Raw genomic sequence first — 22,538 nt, 5'->3', positions numbered from 1 at the left:
TTTCATTGTTTTTCATTATTTGTGTGGATAAAGACCTCTACCATACTAAGTAGTTTAATTCCATAGCTGACAGCAATGGGATCAAGAAATGTTCCACTTTATTGGATATTGTATCAACCTTGACATGACAACACTCTAGGTTAATCTGGGCTCGTGAATTTCACGATTATTCTACTCGAATGTCTTCATAACCGCTTTAAAGTTTCTCCTGTTTGAAAACCAACAATTTGTCTCACCAAAATGGTACGTGGTGCACGGAAAGCCAGTGGGGGTAAGAAGAAACAAGGAGAAATCGAAACCAATCAGAACCGTACCTTAACACAGACTACGCTGTCTCCGCTTAGACAACAGGCTCATCATAGGTATGACTTCCGCGATTCTGCCAACTCGGTTTCTGACGAGGAGGAAGGCACACAATCAGACCTTACAGAGAGGCTGAACAAAGCCATTGAAAAAGCTATCAAAGGAGTCTCAGCTGAATTACGTAACCTCGAAAAGGATTTTCAGAGAGAACTAAAAGTACATGCCGAGGAAATCGCAAGTCTTAAAGCTGAAAACCAGGATATCAGAAAACAATGCAAAGAAATCAACGACAGAATTTCAAACGTGGAGAGTCAATACGAGACACATTCTATGCTTCTTAACAGGCAAGAACTCTACTAGAGGAAAAACAATCTTCGTATTGTCGGCTACACTACTGAAAACGATGAAGAATGTTTGGCGATAGCCAAATCGGTGTTTGATAAGATTGGCAAGCCAGACTGTATCATTGAAAGGGCCCATAGAGACGGCAGACCGGTTGAGGGCCGAAATCGCCACATTCTGGTAAAACTCTCCTTTTTTCAAGATAAGTTGTTTATTCTCCGAAATGCTAGAAAGAAGCTGGAACAAGACACCTTTTTCATAACTGATGACCTTACGCCAGTAGATTTGAAAGAGAAGAAGAAGTGGGCAACCAAGGTATCGGATCTCTACAGAAACGGCACCAAGCTACGCTTCCAGAGAGGTCAGTGGAGACTTGCAGATGGTCGTCCATATAAGTTTGTTGAGCAGTAAAGTCCTTTTGTTTTCCAGTCGCAGATTTGACGGACACCTTCTTTAGACGTTACTTTTTATTCACTGTGACCCACTGTCGAAGTCGATATGGAAAAATCTTCCCTTTTCCCACTAGGTAGACAGACACAGAAGTATGGAACGCCAAAAGGACCACAGTGACATGTACCACTACTAATTTGACATGTACTACTACTAATTCGAAGTGTACTACTACTAATTTGAAGTGTAATACATGTAAAATGTCGCGTACTACTACTAGTTCGAAGTGTAATGATACTAATGCCCAATGGTCACAGACAATGGTGTTAGTAATGAAGGCAAGGAGAAGGGGAACATTCAGGAAGACTGACACGTACATATATATTCCTAATCCTACGCATACTAAGCTCTGCATATACACACATTACTGTGCCAAAATCTAAATTTTAACGGTATCGTATATTTGGGCTCTTAAGTTATGCTCGGAATTAATCCATGACCTAGTACTTTAGTAGGCCTATATTCAGGCCATTTGAACACCTAATATGCATACGGTACTAGACCTGTATATAATTTAAACAAGTAGCAGTTTTGGAATATCATTTAAATTAGACACTATATCCTAGCCGCAGCCTGGCCTAGCATATAGAAAAAGTCTAGGAAGCCTAACTTTAGCTCATTAACAGTAGCACCTCACCGGTCTTTTCTGAATGTAAAGCAGCATTTTGCGTTTGGGCGCCGTTTTCTATTTTTTGACATGTCCATCGAGTTTTTACATATATATATATATATATATATATATATATATATATATATATATATATATATATATATATATATATATATATATATATATATATATATATATATATCATATACACCAGTTTTTAACTCTTAAAATTGTTATACACACTATTATTCACAAGCAGCAATTTCCCCGTCATTGAAATGTCAAGAATGCTTTTGATTCCCCAGCTGTGCCTAACTATATGCTATTTTCTATATTTGCCACAGACCTTAAAGGTATAAACTGTAAAATAGACATTTGAATCAACAGAGTATTGAAGAATGTTTTCTTCATCATTATTTTAATGCAGATGCGCAACTCGATGACATGGTATCGGAAAGATTGTGAATAGCGCCATCTCTCCAATTTAGTAGTAGTACGTGACTTTTTAGATGTAGTACACTTCGAATTAGTAGTAGTACGCGACATTTTAGATGTAGTACACTTCAAATTAGTATCATTACACTTCGAATTAGTAGTAGTACGCGACATTTTACATGTATTACACTTCAAATTAGTAGTAGTACACTTCGAATTAGTAGTAGTACATGTCAAATTAGTAGTGGCACATGTCACTGTGGTCCTTTTGGCGTTCCATACAGAAGGAGCCATGGTTCCGTACATCTTTGGGTTGAACTGGTCTAACGGTCCTGTTGCTTTATTAGGCATCTCTTTTACAAATAACAGATCAGACCTTTTCAGTTTGAATTTTCCTCCTAAGCTTTCGAGGCTCAAACGTTTACTGGGTGTCTGGTCGCAGAGGGACCTTACTCCAATTGGAAAAGTTACCATTGTTAAAGCCCTTGGGCTTTCACAGTTGGTTTATCTCTTTCAAATTCTTCCAAATCCCCCACACGAGTTTATAACAGAACTAGATGCCATTATTTTTCGTTTCATTTGGAGTGGGAAACCCGAAAAAATTCGCCGTTCCTCTATGATTGGTACTATCAGTTCAGGTGGACTAAATGTCACACATACTAAGTATTTTATTTATAGCCTTAAGTGTACCTGGGTGAACAGATATAACAACAGTAGCGATAACTACTGGAAACTGTTTTTCGATTTTCATTTGAAAAAGTACGGCAAATCCCTATTGTTTAACTGTAATTATAAAATAAACGACATTCATATTAGTAATGCATTTATTTATGATGTCTGCCATGCATGGTCATTGCACTCTTTTATTACGCCTAATTCCAACTATGGTGAACAGATAATTTGGAACAATTCGTTTATTAAAATTAACAATAAGATGGTTTTTTACAACTCAATGTTCCAAAAAGGTATTTGGCAGGTGAAACATCTGTTTGACAATGACAATCGTCCATTGTCAATACTGCGTTTCAAAGAGAAGTATAGATTAGATTATTGCCCATTTACTGTTTACTATGGAATTATTTCGTCTATCCCTAGAGCATGGAAGGATGGACTGATGAAGGTTTACAAGGATATTGTTGATAGCTCTAGTGAATATCCCCAATTTATTCCCTCTGTCTCTAAACATATTTATAATAGCCTTATTACTCGTGTTAGCACTCCTCCTGCGGCTGTAGCCAAATGGAATCTTTATTTTAATATCACAGCCACCCAATGGGAGAAAATTTTGCAAGCCCCGTTTCGCTCTGTCAGAGATTCCAAGATGCAATATTTTCAATTTCGCTTCCTCCATCGCATTATTGGAACAAACCACTACCGTCATAAAATAGGGCAAATCGATAACCCACGATGTCACTTTTGTGGCCGCTATGACGAGACCCTGTTACATCTGTTTTGGGACTGCCCTATTATATCGAACTTTATTTTAGATGTGGAGCAAGCTATTTTTGGCAGACAATTTATACTTTCGAAGAATGACATTTGCTTTGGGTTTCATTATTCTGTAAATCACCCATATAATTTCTTAATTTTTCATCTCAAGTACTTCATCTTCAGCAAGAAAAATTCGAACACGAAAATGAGATGTAGAGATTTTTTATCTAAGTTAAAATTTGCTATTAAACTTGAGAAAGAACTCAAGCAAAGAGGCAAAGCTTTCATTTCTTACGAGCAGTTAAAAGACTCATTTAGTAATTGCACTATACTGTTAGTTAATATCGATTCATCATGGTTTTTGTATGTACCTATCATTACTTGTAAAAGGTTTTTGACCTTAGTGTATTCAAATATGTTCGAATTGGCACAAGAATGTTACCAATAAAGATACCAAGCGTGGTAAAAAAAAAAAAAAAAAGAAAAAAAAAAGAAATGTTCCACTTGATAAAGGTCATATAACAGCTCGTTGGCCTGAGGTTTTATCAAAGAAGTGTATGAGCGGATGCAAGCTTTTATCTGTTGCATTCCATTTTCGAGGCGATGTGTCCCTGGGACGAACGTTTCAAAATCCTAATAAAACACTGGTTCGTGAACCGTGATTGGTTTATGTTCGATATCAGATTACAATATTACGAATATTTTATTTCCTGACGGTCTACTTTTCACCTCATAAAACATGTTAAGTTGAGTTGCAACACTGATAATGGTTATCAGACAGGTGTAAAAGCTATCGCCTAACGTTGTTTCGATGATAATCGTCACCTTTGCTTTCATGATGGCGTATTTGTGTGCGCGTTTGTGACGCCCAGCTTGTAAACACGATATCTGAAAAAGGGAGGCCGGTAAAATTTCATATTTGGTGTGTAGAAGAACCACATTGAGTACATGAAGCCTATTGTGCATCGTGGAGATCATTTGGGGTCACCAGATGTCAAGTTGTGAGACCTTGTAAACAAGATATCTCAAGAAGGTGAGCTTGGACAGATCTCATATTTAAGATGTATAGGAACAGTATTGAGTACAAGAAGCCTATATGCTTTGTATGATTTCAATGGTCATTTGGGGTCATCAAAGGTCACATTTTGCAAACCATGTAAACATGATATATCCATATTGTAGATATACCATATCAAATTTAAGGAGGCTTTATTGCTTTTAGTGGAGGTTAAAGGTCATTTGAAGTCATAAACGCCAAGCATTTACTTCACTCCCCTTTTACCTGTCTCTCTACACTAACGCACTTTCCAAAAAAAAAAAACCCCAAAGGGAAGCTTGGAAAGATCGCATATTTGGTATGTAATTGTACCACATTGAGTACAAAAGCCTAATGTTGTGGGCGGAGGTCAATGGTCGTTTGAGTTCACCAGGGGTCAAATTGTCCAAACAAATGTTTTACACAATATTACAACAAGTACAAACGTCATATTTAGTATGTTGATGTATATATCACATTTAGTACAAGAAGCCTGTTTTTGAGGTCTATGGTCATTTCAGTACAGCCTGTGTCATTGTGAATTTATTGTTTGTCACATCACACTGTATTACTAAGATCAAGTATGTTGTACAACCTCACTATACATTATGTCAGATGAAAGAAGAAAGCTGCTCATGTTACATCATCGAAACACGATGCGTTTTTGAATTCTGGTTTTTCATTTAGGAGCCAATTGCTAATTTTTTCCCCTTCTGTACAACACTGGTTATTAATGTTGTTTACTCGGTGAGATAAACCGTATTGAACCTTAGTTTGAGCCGGACAATTTTTCGATCCAATCTCTTAGAAAAACAAGGACCATAGGTTGTATATAATGTATTTCATTTAATCAACAAAATAATACATAAAAAAATGAACGGAGAATATCTAATATTCCAATGACCAAGTGCATTTTGATCTATGTTAGTAGATAGCATAAAGTACGAGAACTTTTTACAAATGTCACAATGTTATTTGATTCTATTCAAAACTTTACCAGACAAGATCAGTTTCTTGAATGGGAATGTTTTAGCGGCTACATTATTCACTATTTCCCCAGTATTATCTGTAAGACTATAAGGCCATATGAGATACACACAATATAGACAATTTACTTAAATATTATTCAGATCAGTATAACAGTCTCATCTTAGGTTGAATACGTTACTCGACATGTGAAGTGAATGCAGATACTCTGGAAATCTCAGAGTCAACACTCAAAAAATAATTGTGACAAGGTTGTACCATATTCAGAACTTGTGTTTTGCCGGGATGTGCCGGTATCAATCGTAATGTGGAGTTTAGAGAGACTCTAAAATTGTGTTAAGTTCCCTCCAGAATGAATAAAAACACAAAGATACAATAGCCTTAGAAAAAAAGAAGATAATTTGAGATTTCACGCAAACGTTTATCTGAGACTCCTACATGGCTGCGATAAACATCTTTTGAAACCTTCCCTTCTATTTCTTAAGATGCTAAGCATATAATAAAAAACTTAACATTGGGGTTAATTTTTTTAGTGATTGTATTAATGTAATATTTGGAGACACATAACAAGTGCTATATGATACGAGTGTTAAATATGAATGATCATAGGTGTTAAGATGAAGCCCAGGAACATAATTATACAAATTCTGAAGTTGTGGTACCGTCGCATGACGTTTAATTCCTTTAAAACTCACTTGAAAGGATGGAATATCCTTATTGTTATACAGAGAATCCAAAATATATCAAGCAATTATTTCAGTTTAAAACAAAATAAGTGGATTGTTTTCTGTTACAGTGTAGTTTTCGGTTTCCTGTTACGTCACAATATATTTAGCCATTTCGGTTACTTTCTCCTATCTCTGATTTCTGGGACTCTGTGGTCCTGTTGTCATTCTTTGTTGAATAAGGAGTAAACAGTCAGGTGTGTAACCACCATGTTTTTGGGAGTGGGGGCGGGTTGACTTAAAGATGTTATGACGTCGATGGAAGGTGTCAAAGGGGAATCGGTGGCCCCTCCCCTTTTTATAAAAAGTTCGCTGTAAAAATGTCCTATTTTTCAGCTCATGGAACAATGTTGGAGAATTTGTGAGGTTTTCAATCCAGCTGGGGCTATTATAGACGTGGGTGTTTAATCTTTACACGGGTGTTTTAATGCTTTACATGGGTGTTATAATCTTGACATGGGGGTTTAATTTTTACATGGTGGTTTAATCTTTACATGGGTGTTTTAATTTTTACATGGGTGTTTAATCTTTACATGGGTGTTTAATCTTTACATTGGTGTTTTAACCTTTAAATGGGTGTTTTAATCTTGACATGGGGGTTTAATCTTTACATGGTGGTTTAATCTTTACATGGGGTTTTTATTTCTTCACATAGGGGTTGGATTAATACGACAGCAATAGTCATACTCTTTGACCTTTATGATCGGGGGGTGTTCCCTTCAGCATGTAAACATGTTATTGTGTAAAGATATGATCACTGGACTGTATCGGTTCATATATTAGTTTCTATTGTTGCCATTGTGAGCAAGTTCTATAAGAGGGTTTCGTTGATATTTCAGTTTACTAAGATACCAACGAAGGGCAGCCAATTCCCATGGAGCTGTTCGTGTCAGCTCCCTGGTATAATAATATTGACCTAACCTTGTACAACCTCATATAAGGTTGGCATGTTCATTGAGTTAATCATTAATATCTGGGTATAGAAATCCATTTTCTCTGTCCAGGGATATCCCATCTACAGAGCTTACCGTTCCTGTTAGCTACAGTTAGGTACCAAAGTATACAGCCACATGAATGGACGTACAAAACCAATGGCAGCTCTCTATCCAATTTACACTACGTAGACCTACATAACTCAACGATTTGGTTTCGGTCAACGTGGAGGCGGATGATGTAGTGAAATATTTAACATCATACCATAATTCTAATTCTTTCCTCTAAAGATATAACTCTAAAGAGTTATATCTTTTCATTAACCAACTGCATGTTTACGATTTTCCTCAGATTAATAGAGTAATACCCCCCCCCCCCCCCACACACACACACAAACACACTGACATTTAAGTAACTGGGTATGGTTGTAACAGCATTGTAGCCGATCTATGTCAGCATCTCTCGCGAAATTCTATTTCATTTCCAACGGGAACCGTGAAGCTTATAGGACACATCACTAATGTAGACCTAGAGTGCACAATTCTATTTGATATTTCTTTGAACAATTTTTTTTCTTGGGGGGGGGGGGTATGTGGGCTTTCTTTCGCGAATATTTTTCAGGAACGCTTGAAGTAATAAATCACAAACCACAAGATTGGACCGTGATCTTTGGGCGATTACCGTGATCCATTTGAAATTTGCTCTCATCCACCCATTCGGGCGGATGCCAAAAATTAATAAACTTCTGGACGGGGTAATTGTTACCTGGGCCCCTCCTTGGGGCAAAATGAGCAAACCCCACAGGAACTCTCTTGTGACTGGGTTTTGCTCGTTCAACTCGAGGGTAAGTTTCCCGCTCCCCCCCCCCCTAGAAGCTCCGTCAGTACCTCTTCGGTGGTGTTACACTTTTTTAGGTTTACCTCTGATGTCGTCTTATGGTACTCTGTCATGTGCTGCTCCAGTAGCATCTCGATGTACGACAAAGCTTTGACAAAGAAAGCACCAGTTTGCATCTAGCCACCTTGCATAGACAAAAAGTTCTCAAAGGGTTCCCCCTTTGCTTAGACCCCTCTCCCATCACGGCATCACCTGCAAGGGGTGACAAAGGAATGATCCGCCCCAGGTGCCAAATAATCTATATAGGCACGCCCCTGCTTGCAAATGACAATTTCAATAAAACCATACTCGTCGCCAGTATCAGCATGTTTCATGCGGTTCGTGTAGTGCAAAAATTTGGGGAAGGTTTCAAATTTCGGGCAAAAACTATCTCAACACCTCCCCCCTCCCCCTTCCCCTTCCTTGAGACGGTCCTGCACGGCTTTGGAAATCAAATACCATGGCTTAGTCATGTTGAAGGTGTTTCCTATTTGAGTTATATGTATGTTTGTTGTTTCCTTTATAACAAACGATTAGTTCAGTGCGATAATCTTTCAAATGATCCTTTGGCGATACAATATGCTACGGTAAAATGTGATTTTGACCTAACGATGCAGATATTTTCCATCAACTTCAGCCCCTGGATTACTCTTTGAAGTCCCTACGTTTGGGCACATGGGCCAACCTATAGGCTACAAGTATCCCCTAGTATAGTTTTTCTTCTGGACTTTTATCATCAGCGGTGGTTCCGGTCCACTAACAGCGGATAACATCGGTTATTTTAATCATACTTTACAAAACAACAAAATAAAGAAAAACAATGACTTTGAGGGGAACTAAAATAACGATGAGTATGCTATTAAAGTTGCCATGTAATTAATAAATAAATGAAATTAAAAGTGAATAAATCATTAAGGAACTTTTATATACTGATTCATGTATTTGTGTTTCCTTTTTATTACGAACACACCAATGAATTACTGAAATATGTATATATTAACTATACACAGTTAAAAGAAACTTTCTAAGTTTGAGAAGTATTGATAAGATCATTGATCTTATTCGACACTCAATTCCCCATAGCAATTTAATTCCTTAGGTGGCTGCATTATAGTGAATTTTCATTCAAATCATGCAACTTTTGACTATATCCACTATATTATTTTGATATATATCCGCAAAGTGTCCGCACGCCGAAATTTGAGATCGAATGAAACTCATTAGTAAATGGATAAGGAACCGTTTATATGGCGCATAAACTTCCCTCAACATTCTTTGAATGAGTTAACAATAACAATAACATCATCAAGGTAAACCAGATATTCAGTCCTCTCAATAAATCTCATCATTAACCTCTGGAATGTCGGTGGTGATTTAGTTAGACCCAAAGGAATAACTTTAAATTGATATAAGACGGTATCAGTAGTGAATGCTGTTTTTGGTTTATCCTTAATATCTATTTCAACCTGCCAAAATCCATTTCACCTAGTACATCCAAACTATCATCTTTTCTAGGTAAAGGGTGTGAATCCTTTATTGTTACTCCATTCAATTTCCTATAGTCTAAACAAAATCTGTACGACCCATCTTTCATTTTAGCCATCACTATGGGTAAGGCCCACAGAATATCACTCTGTCTATGAATTTTTTCCCCAAAAGCTGTTGCATTTTTGTTCAATTTCAAGTTCCATAGAAGGTGTAGCTCTACATGGCATTTGATGTACAGGGTTGGTAGTCGAGACTTTAATTTCATAACGAATGAGATTTGTTCTACCATGATGACAACTAAAACCTAAACTATATTTGTCAAACCAACGCTGTCCACTTTTTGAAATGTGTTCGGAATATCAGAATCTGTAAATGAGACTGCCCCATACGTATTCTTTTGTTAAAGTGTCATTTACACCAGCCTGTATTTCTTTTAATGAATTTACCATGAACGATAATAATATATGAAATAATTCCTTTATCTGCTAATTAGATTTAAGCATAATAGGAGCACAAGCGCTTTGCTAAGGGGGGCGGCGAAGTAGGTGACCGCCCCCCCCCCCCTTGAGCATATTGTTTGTACTTTCTTTATGATATTCCTAGTAATTTCAAATAGAAAATGCTTAGATGCAACGTACAAGGCACTAGAAGTGCCATTTCCAACGATCTGAGAGGCATTTTCGGACACAGTTTTCTCGTACTCTTCGCGTCAACTCATGGTAGCGCTACGCCTACAGGCTTCGCCCTCTCATGGCAAATTTATTTTCAATGACCCGCTAACCCTTTTCAATTTCAAACGTTTGATTGACAGGTTTTGAAGTTCAGTTGTTAATGTTGTTTGTTTTCATTCACAATCGTGACTATTTCCGTTGTGGTATGAATGTATCTGGTGGTATAATACATTGCTTTGATTAGAAGGTTTACTCTGGGTTTGTCGAAGGTCTTTGTAATATAAAAGTGAAAACGCCAGTTCATATTTTCTAAAAAATGCAACAGTGTAAGTTTCTCTACAGAGCAACCTACCTAACTTGAGGTTACAGATACGTCTCTTCAGTTACAAATTTTGCAAATTCTGCATGTTTTCTACCAACTTAATAACAGCAATCCAAACAGATATGGCTTTCGAAATCAGTCCAGCACAACAGCTATCATGTAGACTTGTGTCGAAAAAAATTAAGTTGCTTTTTAAGAATTAACTACTAGTTAAAATATCCCCATGTCAACGTGGGCCTTAAAACCACAGGGGTAAGTGCTTTAAGTTTGGCAGATAACAAAGGGCACTGTGTAATTAGTGTCAACTTCCTATGGCAACCTTGGCGGTAACAATGTTCCCCCAAAGACGATCTCTCTTTCGTTAAATATCCTTCTCACTAACACATCCCTGGCGGTGTGAGGTTTAAAATTTAAAAAAAAAAAAAACCCTGCAATATATTTATCAATGATAATGAGAGATGTCTGAATCATTGATCTGCCTTTTATCAATCAAGTGTCTTAAACCACATATTGTAGTCATGGTGCTGTAAATGAGCAGGTCTTGCCTTTATGATGTGATTGTGTAGAGAATTGGTCATGAATCAAATATAATGTTTTAGTGATCATGTATCTCACCTTATGATACATCTGTAAAACTCTGAAATGACTGTAATCCATAACATGTCTCAAACATATAGTGAAATGTTAAATAACTTCATATATTTTTTATAATTTGCAAAATATGAACTATCTGAAAGAATATCAAGTTTTATGAGACGCAGTTATAGGTTCGGTGATTAAAGTTATCATGATGGTGTAAGTGTGTGTGTGTGTGTGTGTGTGGGTGTGTTAAGTCTGTTTTTCATTTCAATAACACTTTCTTATGGCTGCGTTTCTGTTTGTGTTGCAAAGAAATTATATTGAATGTAAATTCTGCTATCCCGTGCAAGCTATTTGCGTCACCATTTTGGCTGTTTACATTATCCAATATGTGAAAGGACTCCATTGTGTAAATATTACCTCGCCCGGCGCTGAACTCTACGTTGCATGGATGCGTCTGTGTGTGTGGAATTTTGCCGGTGTTAATATGGTGCAGTCTATTCATGTATGTTAAAGGGATCTGTCCTTTTAATGTATAACACAACAGAACAATGGAAGATACATGTGACTCACACAACTCTCTACGCATCAGAAACTTTATTAACAGTAGAAACAATCATCATGAAAAAATAGTCATTTTTTAATTATTTTATTTATTGTTTTATTTTATTTTTAGGACTACCAGCAATTGGAGCAATACTCATATATTTCTTGGATCATGGTCATGATTACGAGGAATCAACAGATTAGTAAGTATTATTTAAAAAAACAAAGACTTTCTTTCTTTTGTTTTCATGGCTTTGTTTCTAAAGGTGACTTACTTTACTACGTCAAATATCTTACCTTCACACGACAAGATGAAGCAACGATTTATGGGGCGAACTAACAATCAGAATGGTGTACTAAAATCACTAGTCAAACAATGTTAAAACGATATGTGTTACCCCTCACTATTATTTCATAACAAGCAACAAACTCATATTCTCATATCAAATGCAATATTTTCTTAACAACCTACATGATTAATTAGACACATTAAGTGCATACTTGAACACCGAAATCACATCATGACTAGAATATAACCCACAAATGTTGGGTACTACCTTAACTATGAATATGCAAATTAAAAGTGTCCCGATGTATGTTAATCGATACAGAACGGTTATAAAGTGTAATTGCTCATTCACAAACAGGTTAAAAAAACGAGTATCAAGTAATTATTCCCACGGTTAAACACAATTTGTTCTTAATTAAGGTTAAGCAATTGAAAGTGCTTTTCTTATTGTTATTTTACGACCAATGCTGAATGTTAATTCACGGTATTATGGTACTAATACGTCCATAACGTCCTGCTATTTTACAGATCGAGCAGTGAATGTAAGTTAACGATCAAGCACACGCTACATAACGTTTTACTGTTATTTTACCCATGAAAAACTGTTATACTGTAAATAAAAACGGCGTGCAACAGTAATATTACGTCAACAGTTCACCTTTTATATACAAGTTTTGTTTTAAACAGTGCATACCTTCTTGGATAGATGACAAGGTTGTCTATTCATGTCACATTTAATTTATAGGATCAAGACCATGAACATATTTGGTAACCATGAGCCCAAAATTTAAATTCTAACGCCACGACAATCGGTTGCAAAGAATCGTGTTAGGTAACATATCTAAAAGATGCCCCGCTGGGCGGGCTTTCCCTAAGATATGAGTGCCTCTACTGATTGATATACTGAGACTTTTGAGGTGGATTGGAACCAAGGCTACCCTCTCCAGACCTTCATAGTCAGTCGAGGAGTTTTCACATTCAGTCGGCGAAGAATGAGATTACTAATCCGGGTTTAGACCCCCCCCCCACCCCGTACCGTCACTTCCCGCCTACTCATTATCAACCTAATAACAATTCAAGACTTATTACTAGTCAATGGGTATAAGCTTGCCGACTTAAACAACCCCAAACCGCCTCCGGCCTTAAAAAGGATACCTTTTCAGTCGCCTCTGGGCACGCTTAACATGTTGATTCCCCTACCTTAATCAGTCGTGGGGGAGGTAGAACCCCCCCCCCCTCCCCACATACATACATACATACACGCACACACATGCAGCTTTGTGAATAATATGTAGGCCTACATCTTTATACGGGTTAACAAAATGTGTATAGTATGTACATTGCACCGTCCAACCCCAACCTGTCGTTAAAAACTTGTTGAAGTACCGTCATGTGATCATATACACGCAACGCGTTTATGTTCTTTCATCACGTGAAATGACATTCTTTATTTTCCTCCTTTTCACAGTTGCTTTCTACATCCCGGACCAGTTCTCTATTTCGGATTTCTGCTAGAAATCTTATAACTATCTGTCTATAATCTCGTGATATTCGTCTTAGCGACATATCGCGTCAGCTGTCGTAAGATCAGACAATCGGACAAAGTAGAAAAGAAGAAAGAGATTATTATTCGAATCAAGAGTACTTTCCTCTTCTGGGTTCTCCTCGGTATGGCGTGGACCTTCGGATTTCTGGCCACATTTCAAAACCCTCTCAGCCTTGCTTTCCAGTTACTCTTTTGCGTTTGCCTTTCTCTGCAAGGGTTCTGTATGTTTTATATGCTCTTTGCGCAAAATCCTGAAATGCAGAAAAGCATAACAAGCACTGTTAAGCGAACCAACACTACTTCGTACCAAGTTGACAGCGGTGTAAAGACAGCCCGTAGTCCGGATCAGTCTGTCGACATGCACGATATCCCAGTTAGCTCCAGTAGCAATGATTACAGCCCTGTTGCACCTAAAACTGGTGAAGAAAATGACGGAATTGTTTCGGAGTGATTCTAGCAATGATTTTGAAGAATTTTTGATTTTTGAATACGCAATTTACCCATCACTGTATAGTTTCTATTCTTTTGCAGACCATGTATATATATATATATATATATATATATATATATATATATATATATATATATATATATATATATAACGGGACGTGAGTGTTAATTTTGCCTGGGCTCTTTTTTAAAGAGGTACCAGCAATGTAAATTATCGAAAGAGAGAGCACTTCTTTTTAATTTTAAAATCACTGGAAATAGGGTTCTTGTTTTTAACAATGCAGGGTACTTTTTACTTATGTCTCTTTTCACCTGTTCAGTGTTTTGCCTAGGTCCGCCACTTCTGGTGCTCTTCCGCTTAAACTTTATTGATAATCACGTGATCATTTTACATAAGTTACCCGTAAATGATATAGTCATTGTACTCAGAATTTATACCCCTTTTCCCCCTGTAGAAGCCCATTTGCAACGTTAGAAACGTTTTGAAAAGTAACACAATTTTTTATAATTTCTGATAAATGAGGCTGTTCTGATATATTTTATGCAACTTTTTTTTCAAATTCTACATGATGTTATACTTTCCTTTTTTTTTCTTTTTTTTTTTACTTTATCGTCAAGGGTAAGGAAAATGGAAGTTAAAAACTTCAGATTTCTAATCACAAGTGAAAATGAGAAGAAGCTCAAAACACACATGAACAACTATGCAAAGTTCGTATACATTTTTGTAACATCATTTTGGGATATTAGATTTGTGACAACCTGATTAAATGTGCTATCTAAAGAATATATGTTGTCAAACCAGTAACTAAGATAAATTAAGAAGCCAGTTGTATTTAAAAATAAGCTACCGTGCCTATGTAGGATACAACAGATTCGAAAACAATGATGTATTGTTACCTTGTTGAAATAATGTCAAAATAGATAAAACATGACGTATTTATGGACCTACAACAGTTTTATGGTAGATTAATGACGATTCCAAGTTGAGACAGTTTACTTCGCTCCTCCTTATCTGTTACCAGTCTACTTGTTCCCTTTCCTATTCTACCTAACCTTAGCTTGGTATCATTTTAGAACTGCGCCCCCATCACACATAGAGTTCCTTTATAGACCGCCCTCTATTTCTATCTTTTCGAATCTACCATTCTTGAATCTAAATCTTGGTAGCTCGCATCGACTTGATGTTGGAAGTTTTCATGTCATGCTTCAAAGCACTTGTATTGTCCGTACGAGCTGTATGAAAATCAAGTGTCTATTATAGATCAACGTGTTTGGAACTGTTCATACTATCAATAGGATAATACGAGTGCTTTGAAGCATTAGATGAGAGCAATGTATGAAGCATGGTATTATAAATGCGTTAGAAAATCGTCCCACCTGGCTGCACAAGGATGTTTTACATATCGCTCTAGTGGAAGTTTGTCATTGTTATAAACACGTTCTAATGATATATTAATTAATCTGTTGTGCGTGTGGGTGTGTGGTGGGGTGGGGGGGGGGGGTAAGGGGTTGTGGGTAAACATCACAGCGTTTATTGAAGAACATTACACTGGTTACATGGGCGTGCCAAACGAGACTGTGGGTCATTAGGGGCAATACGGCTCCGGGGTCAGTAAGAGGCCCGAGGTAAGGAGAAGGCTGGATCAGTTCAAGGCCTTCCCCACCAGAGAAAAACACGCTCATAAATGAACCATACGATATTAATAAAAACTATAAATGGCGGCAAGGGGTCATATATGTTGTCCAACTTGCCCTCGGGGTCGAACAATGCGCTCTCCTCGTCCCTGTACATTATGGGTACTGCAGGTAACATGACGTGGTGCCATTTTTGTAATATTTTAATATATTTAGAGGGTTTTTTTTAAACCTGTATAATACCATTACCGTATGTCGATACTGAGTGGATTTTTATACCCCGCTATGAGGTTTGTCCGAGTAAGAAATTATACAACAATAATGAAAACAGTTTGTGTTTAGCCGTGTCATTATTTCTGTATTTATTGTTGATTTCGCTTATATTTATTCATTCGTTCATTTCATATATATACATACACATTCATGCATATAATTACACACATCAACATATACCTATTACGAACATGCATATAAACCGAACACTAGAAGTTCAGTACAATTGTTATCGAGGCTAGGGACCTTCAAAGAAAAAGAATCAAAGAAATGAAAATTGAAGTACAGAAACGTATAGTATGAAAAAGAACAATACATGAGAAGTAGTTAAAAAGATGCATGCGTATAAAACAGATACAAATAACTTCATCGGAATATTTAGAAATAAGACAGTTCTTTAAATGTTGTATTAAGAAATATACACGAATTGGATTTTTGAGGAAAAAATATATATCATTTGGAAGTTCATTCCAGAGTATCAAAAACATAGTTATTCAGCAGCGGTTTACCATGTCTAGAACTGCGCCTAATGACTCCAGGAAAGTATATTACTCCTATACGGTGTAACTGGACACATGTAAACAATCTCTAGGCCTGGGAATGTTACTGAAAGCAGTATTGAGAGCATTTTTGTTTAACGTATCTTTTATTTATAAAAACACACATGTTAAGAATACCAGTGACTTTTTAACGACACGATGGTTAACTGTGCAGAGCATTGGTAGCATAACGGCGATGGCTGAACTTAAAAAACCTTTTAGAATTCTGTTTTTGCAGCACCTGTAAAAGGCTTAAGGATTTAGAGCATTAGCCACCCCTTAGAGACCAATATCATGTTAAAGAGTTCTTGGAGTGTGTATACACAAGAGAAGGATACAATTGAATTAGCAACAGCACGGGGAAGTGAGGCTCTAAGACAATACAAAACATGTCGGTGTATTTAAGAAAGTCTGAAAGACAGCGCAGTTTTTTGTACAGATTGCCCAGCTGGGAGAAGTTGGTGCAATTTAAAAGTCAAGAAATTTGTGATATGAATGATCAACACGTTCTTTGGAGTGGAATCAATTCTACCAAGATGCAACGGGTGAGTTTGTGAGCAATCAAAAACAACAAGTTTGAAGTTCCCTAATACATATTATACCTTCCGAATGGCCTAATTTTTATTCCTAGGACGGATAAGGGTTTCAGGTTTTTCAGGAATTTACAAATTCGTTTGAAATCAGAGTTAGGGTTTAGAAAGTGGGTTAAGGACTATAGGGACTTTAGAAAATGAAGGATTGTCGTTCATAATCTGGGGTCAAAACTAGGAAAAAAGATTCAGTACATGTTTTTTGAAAAAGCGTCACATGTTTGGAATCCAGGGATTTGATTGGCCGATGCCCTTATTCGTCCTAGGGAAAAAAAATTACGCTTCCGAATGAGGTTTATAAAACTTATACGTCATGAACAAACATATTCATAATATCGGCTTATTAGTATAATGCAGAGACCGGATTGGAAACCATTTTGTTTTAAATATTATTAACGTAACTGAAGAAAAGCAAACTAAGGTGCAATTAGATCCCCCCCCCCCCCCCCAAGGAACGCCAGTGGTAATGTTAGTATAGTCAGAAGAAATAACGACACAATTTACATACATTAAATGTTTTCCTATTTGAAAAGTATTGCTGGTCATAACATTGTATGCCTTACCTACGAATACCATAACTATATATACAGCATGCTTAGAAGGATATAATGGTCGACTGGTATCGAACGCTTTCTTCAGATCTATAGGCAGAGATCGAGGAAGTTTGCACATCTGTCTACAGAATACACTGATGCAACGGTTACACTGAGAGCATGTCTAACAAGCGCTACCCTTTCAGAAACCAAATTGGAAGTCAAACAGGGTATAATTTCTGTCTCGATTGATACTTGTTATGCGTTATTTTCAATGGTCCTTTGTTTTAGTCAGGATAAAGGACTGATTAGTGTATAGTTCTGGAACGGTCTACTATCGCCATTAATTCTTAAAACAATTGGTACCGGCAAGTAGTAGACGACATATAGGTAAGAATCAGATTGACGATATGAGATAATAACCAAAACAAGGAGCCTGGGGCGGGGGGGGGGGGGCTTCAACACTTTGGGTGAGATGCCATCTAGTAACACTGCAGGTAAAAAATTAATGGCATCGAAATAGATAGGAAGCCAGAATAACAAGTAATTATCTGACCTGGTCAAGTCTCCCACGGGTGGAATTATTTCCCAAAATGCCGAGAAATTAGGATGCTACTCACACCAAAACGCATATATAATCGTGAATACTAAAAAGTTGGAAAACAAATTTCTTTATCAATGCACAAGATCATTTCATCATAATTGAAAATCCACAGAAGGCCCTGTTTTGCGCCCTCACATGACGACAAAAAATATATTTCTAAAAACAACTTTAGTTCACCACCATTCAAGCGTTATGTCCCCAACATTTCAGCAGATTTGGACAAACGCTCTAGGAGGAGTAGCAAATGACCTTCAATATATAAAATGTGGTCGCATGTATATGAAGAAATAACTTCTGCTTCTGTAATAAACTCGATAAAAACCCCTCTCATGTATCTCAATGAGGATGTTGGTGTGGATCGCAGCAGTGCTAATAACAATGTGTGGGCAATCTTGTCTTAAACACCTCAAGACTAGGGCTCTCTTTAACGGCCAAGGATTGTGTATTCCAGTCTTTTTTTATAGTCCTAGGATAGAAGCTATACTGAAAAGCACGATGATTATGTGGAATTTGTGTATAGCGGCCACGCCTCCCTGGTTTCAAGAAGGGATTAGTCTCGTTTGGGACTGCATTTAGGCCATAAATAATTTGGTAAAAGAGCATAAGTCTGGCCCTTTTCCTTCTTTCTGTGAGGGGTTCCCACTTCAAAGTCTTCAAGATCTCAGTGACGCTGGATTGCCTATGGAAATCACGAGTTACAAAGCGTGCTGCCTTCCTTTGAATTTTTTCTATTTTCTCTTGGTCTGAGACCTTATAAGGATCCCAAATCTGAGCTGCATATTCAAGAGTAGAACGACACATATACATATAGGCCAATTCACGAAATTCTGGTGGGCAAGAGCGCAAATTCCTATTAAGGAAGCCAAGGCTTCTGCTGGTCCTAGAGCAAATCTTATCGATATGAGTAGAGAAAGATAAATTGTCACTAAACAGGATACCAAGATAAGGTTGCGCAGTGACGCACTCCGATATTTGATTGTATATGGAGTAAAAGAACACAGATTTTGCCCCGCTACGCTTTGTAGACATCATGAAGCATTTAGAGGGATTGAATTTCATGTCCCAAAGCGTAGCCCAGGATTCAAGAGCCTTCAGATCTGTCTTTCCCCCACAGTTGTTTTCTACATGCCGGACCAGTCCTCTATTTCGGATTCCTGCTAGAAATCTTCTTACTCTCTTTTTATTATTTTGCGGTGTTCGTATTAGCCACATATCGTGTCAGCTGTCGCAAGATAAGACTCACAGGCAAGACAGCCACATATCGTGTCAGCTGTCGCAAGATAAGACTCACAGGCAAGACGGAACAGAGGGCGGAGTTCATAACACGCCTTAAGAGTACTTTCCTCTTCTGGGTTCTCCTCGGTTTGGCGTGGACCTTCGGATTTCTGGCCACATTTGAAAATCCTATCAGCCTTGTTTTCCAATTGCTTTTCTGCGTTTGTCTTTCGTTGCAAGGATTCTGTATGTTTTACATATTGATTGCTCAAAATCCTGAAATGAAGAAAGCTTTCCAATTCGATCCTAACAAGCGATCTGCAGGGACAAGTTCAACTCCCATCGTCGGTGGAACTAAGTCAACTTATATGAAGAAAGACACAGGCCAGTCTGTCGATATGCAGAACAACCCTACTTATGTTAGCAGTTCGAATGAGTACGAGGATATTATAATTGATTGAAGAAAACGGCGGAACAATTTCAGAGTTGCTTACAAGTTTCTGGAAACAAGAAATCAAACTATCGAATTCTGAAATAATCCTGGCCAAGAATGTTATAATTCGATCGCGTGATCCGGCATGATTATAGAGGTTTATACTTGGCAGGGAATATTTGACTTCGAGAAAGTACTGCAGCGTGTTTGTTTGTTTGCATTTGTTTGTATGTTAATTTTGATTAATTATTTAATAGTATATGAAGTAGAATAATTTCTGATATACGAATCAACAACTAGGCATCACTTTAGAGGAGTCTAATTATAACAATCTTAAGTATAATGATATCCGGAAATATGTTATTTGAGATCAGATGTTACATGAAGCCCTTATGTCTTTCAGTAGTAATTGGGATGTTCTTTATAATGATCTTAACGATAAGCTTTGCTAACATTAGAAGTAAGTTACTTCGACCATCGAGCATTCCACATCAGTAATTTCTCAAAACCTGACAGTGTTATTGAGAAGGTAACTTGCACTGAAACGGAATATAATTTTCGTGTTTGTTTGCAGGTATCATCTGCTTTCGCCAAGACTGTCGTCATTTTGAGTGAAACATGTTTAATTGATTTCTTTTCGAAACAAAGAAGTCATAATTGGCGTAGGGGAGGGAACAAAGTTAACAAGGGGTGGGGGAGTGTGCATGGTGGTGGGGTAATTCCTCTTCTCAAGTGACCATGTACTTATTACGAGTCAACCAGTTAATCATTATTACTATAGAAACCAGTTTGTATATATATAATGAGATTATGTTTTGAAAATTGTACCCAGGTAAAGAAGATAATTGTTATGACTTTATACCCTGTCTGAAATACTTAATTCAAGTTTAGAAACAAAAACTGTGAATTTTTGTGTATAGAAATCTCCACCATGCGGTGGTTCTGGAGGAACAGAGATTAGATTTAGACTTAATTGCGTTTAATGGAATAAAACGACTTGTGGAGAACTTTCGTCGATGTGTCATGTTAGTGTAAGTAGACAAGTCAACACATAGGCCTACCATTTTGTGTGTTGGCAAGATAGGAATAAGGTAGGGACTCGACAAATTGGATTTATTGACAAATATAAGTCGACGACTCGAGAGCAGAGGTGTTGGGTATTTCTGAATGGGAAGACGGGGAGGGGTGGGGGGTCGAGGTATTAGTTGGGAATCATAGTGCCGTCAAAGGGATTAGAGCCCTAGTGATGATCCATGGGCAAGATGAATGGGGTCAAGATTCCTTTTATATTGTGTTTTTTCGTATATATTTTCAAGTACGTAAATAAATGTTCTTGCTTATTTTCTTTTCTTTGTTGAAAATTATTTCATGTATTTTTCATTTTGGCTAGATATTTGTTTATTATTATCCATCCTCTCCTCACGCCCGTGCATTCCTAAAATACAGATTATTGAAAAAATTATATTAATTATTTGTGTGCCATGATTGGCAAAGCGCAGACAGACGAGAAATGAGCTAATTTTCACCATAGAAAAGAAAAAAAGATTCCTACCATGATACTTCGACTGCTTACAGCTTTACATGTTATTATAGCAAGAATTGATGTCATCACCAGTAATTTATTTTAATGATATTCAAGTATGACAGACACGTTGGAAGGAAATCAATAGACAGAATAATGTATTTCCAAATTGCGCCATCGAATTTACATTACGAACCAACTCGTAAAATGAAACAGAAATTAGACAGGATGGGCGAGGCAAAATACTCCAAAATGACTTCAAACATGTTATATTTTACCTCTGTAAAGGAAGCAGTTTTTTCTTTCAGTTTTTATTTCGGAACGCATTACCTGAGCATCGTGTTGTTATATAGGGCATTTCATGCATGCATTAACATACACAATTGTTAAAATGTACCGGGATTTTCCCTTCCAACTAAATATTATATATGCTCCCTTCCCTTCTCGGTTTGTTACAGGGTTTCATAACAATAACTAATTATTTCAGGTTCTGGTTTCTTTTTTTTCTTTGCTTGTGATATACTTGCAGGGTACTCAAAGGGTAGCACGTGGGCCACATCTGGCCCTCAAAAGATTTCAATTCAATTCTAGAAAGAAAAACATATCGGCCCACGATTATTCGCTAATCTGGCCTGTCTTGCGATTGAGCATGCCCCACCTGCCTCTTGTTCATTCTCTTTGTCGATTTGTTCCAACCAACGTTTATTTCGGCCCCCACACCTCAGTGGCGGAGCGTCCATACAGTCAGGGGGCGGACTCCCCCTCCCTTAACGGACTCAAATGGACTGCTGGCGCCCTTTTCAGCTTTTTACCATGCACATTTTACTTATTCGCGATTATTGACTTTTTTATAGCGCTCTCATCTACCTATTGACATTTGTCACATTATCTACAAATTAACAAGGCACGAAAAGGTCATTTCCGGCGATCTAGGGAGTATCTTTACTCAAAAAATGTCTGTACGCTCCGCGCCAATCTGTGGTGGCGCTCCGCTTAGATAGTGTCGAAAGCTCCCCTACATACCATTCTGGTCCCCCTAACCAAAACCCTTCGCTCCGCCACTGCCACCCCCCCCCCCTCCTCTATCTCCACCTCCACCCTGCACGCCTTTTGGACTTCGGCCGGACTCCAAGAGACCCACAGCCACGTATTCTCAGAGAGAGAGAGAGAGGTGG

General features: G+C 37.5%; 1 protein-coding gene and 1 long non-coding RNA gene across 3 annotated transcripts in view; one reads left to right on the top strand and one right to left on the bottom strand.

Annotated features, from left to right (window-relative positions):
- The window catches only part of LOC139980707 (adhesion G-protein coupled receptor G2-like), a 63,203-nt gene that overhangs the window by 18,790 nt on the left and 21,875 nt on the right, over window positions 1–22,538 (top strand). The gene's annotated exons all lie outside the window — the stretch shown is intronic.
- LOC139980720 (uncharacterized) overlaps window positions 14,153–22,538 on the bottom strand; it is a 44,952-nt gene continuing 36,566 nt past the window's right edge. Inside the window, exon 3 of one of the 2 annotated variants that reach the window (XR_011797654.1) lies at window positions 14,153–14,778. This is a non-coding gene — a long non-coding RNA (uncharacterized lncRNA). Of the gene's footprint in view, window positions 14,779–15,502; window positions 16,174–22,538 lie in introns of those variants that run through there. The other variant, XR_011797653.1, reaches the window with a different exon arrangement.

The sequence above is a fragment of the Apostichopus japonicus genome, chromosome 15 (assembly GCF_037975245.1).
Source record: "Apostichopus japonicus isolate 1M-3 chromosome 15, ASM3797524v1, whole genome shotgun sequence".
Classification (NCBI taxonomy): Eukaryota; Metazoa; Echinodermata; class Holothuroidea; order Aspidochirotida; family Stichopodidae; genus Apostichopus; species Apostichopus japonicus.
Note: the sequence above shows the minus strand (reverse complement) of the source record. Positions and strands in the feature narration are given on the sequence as shown.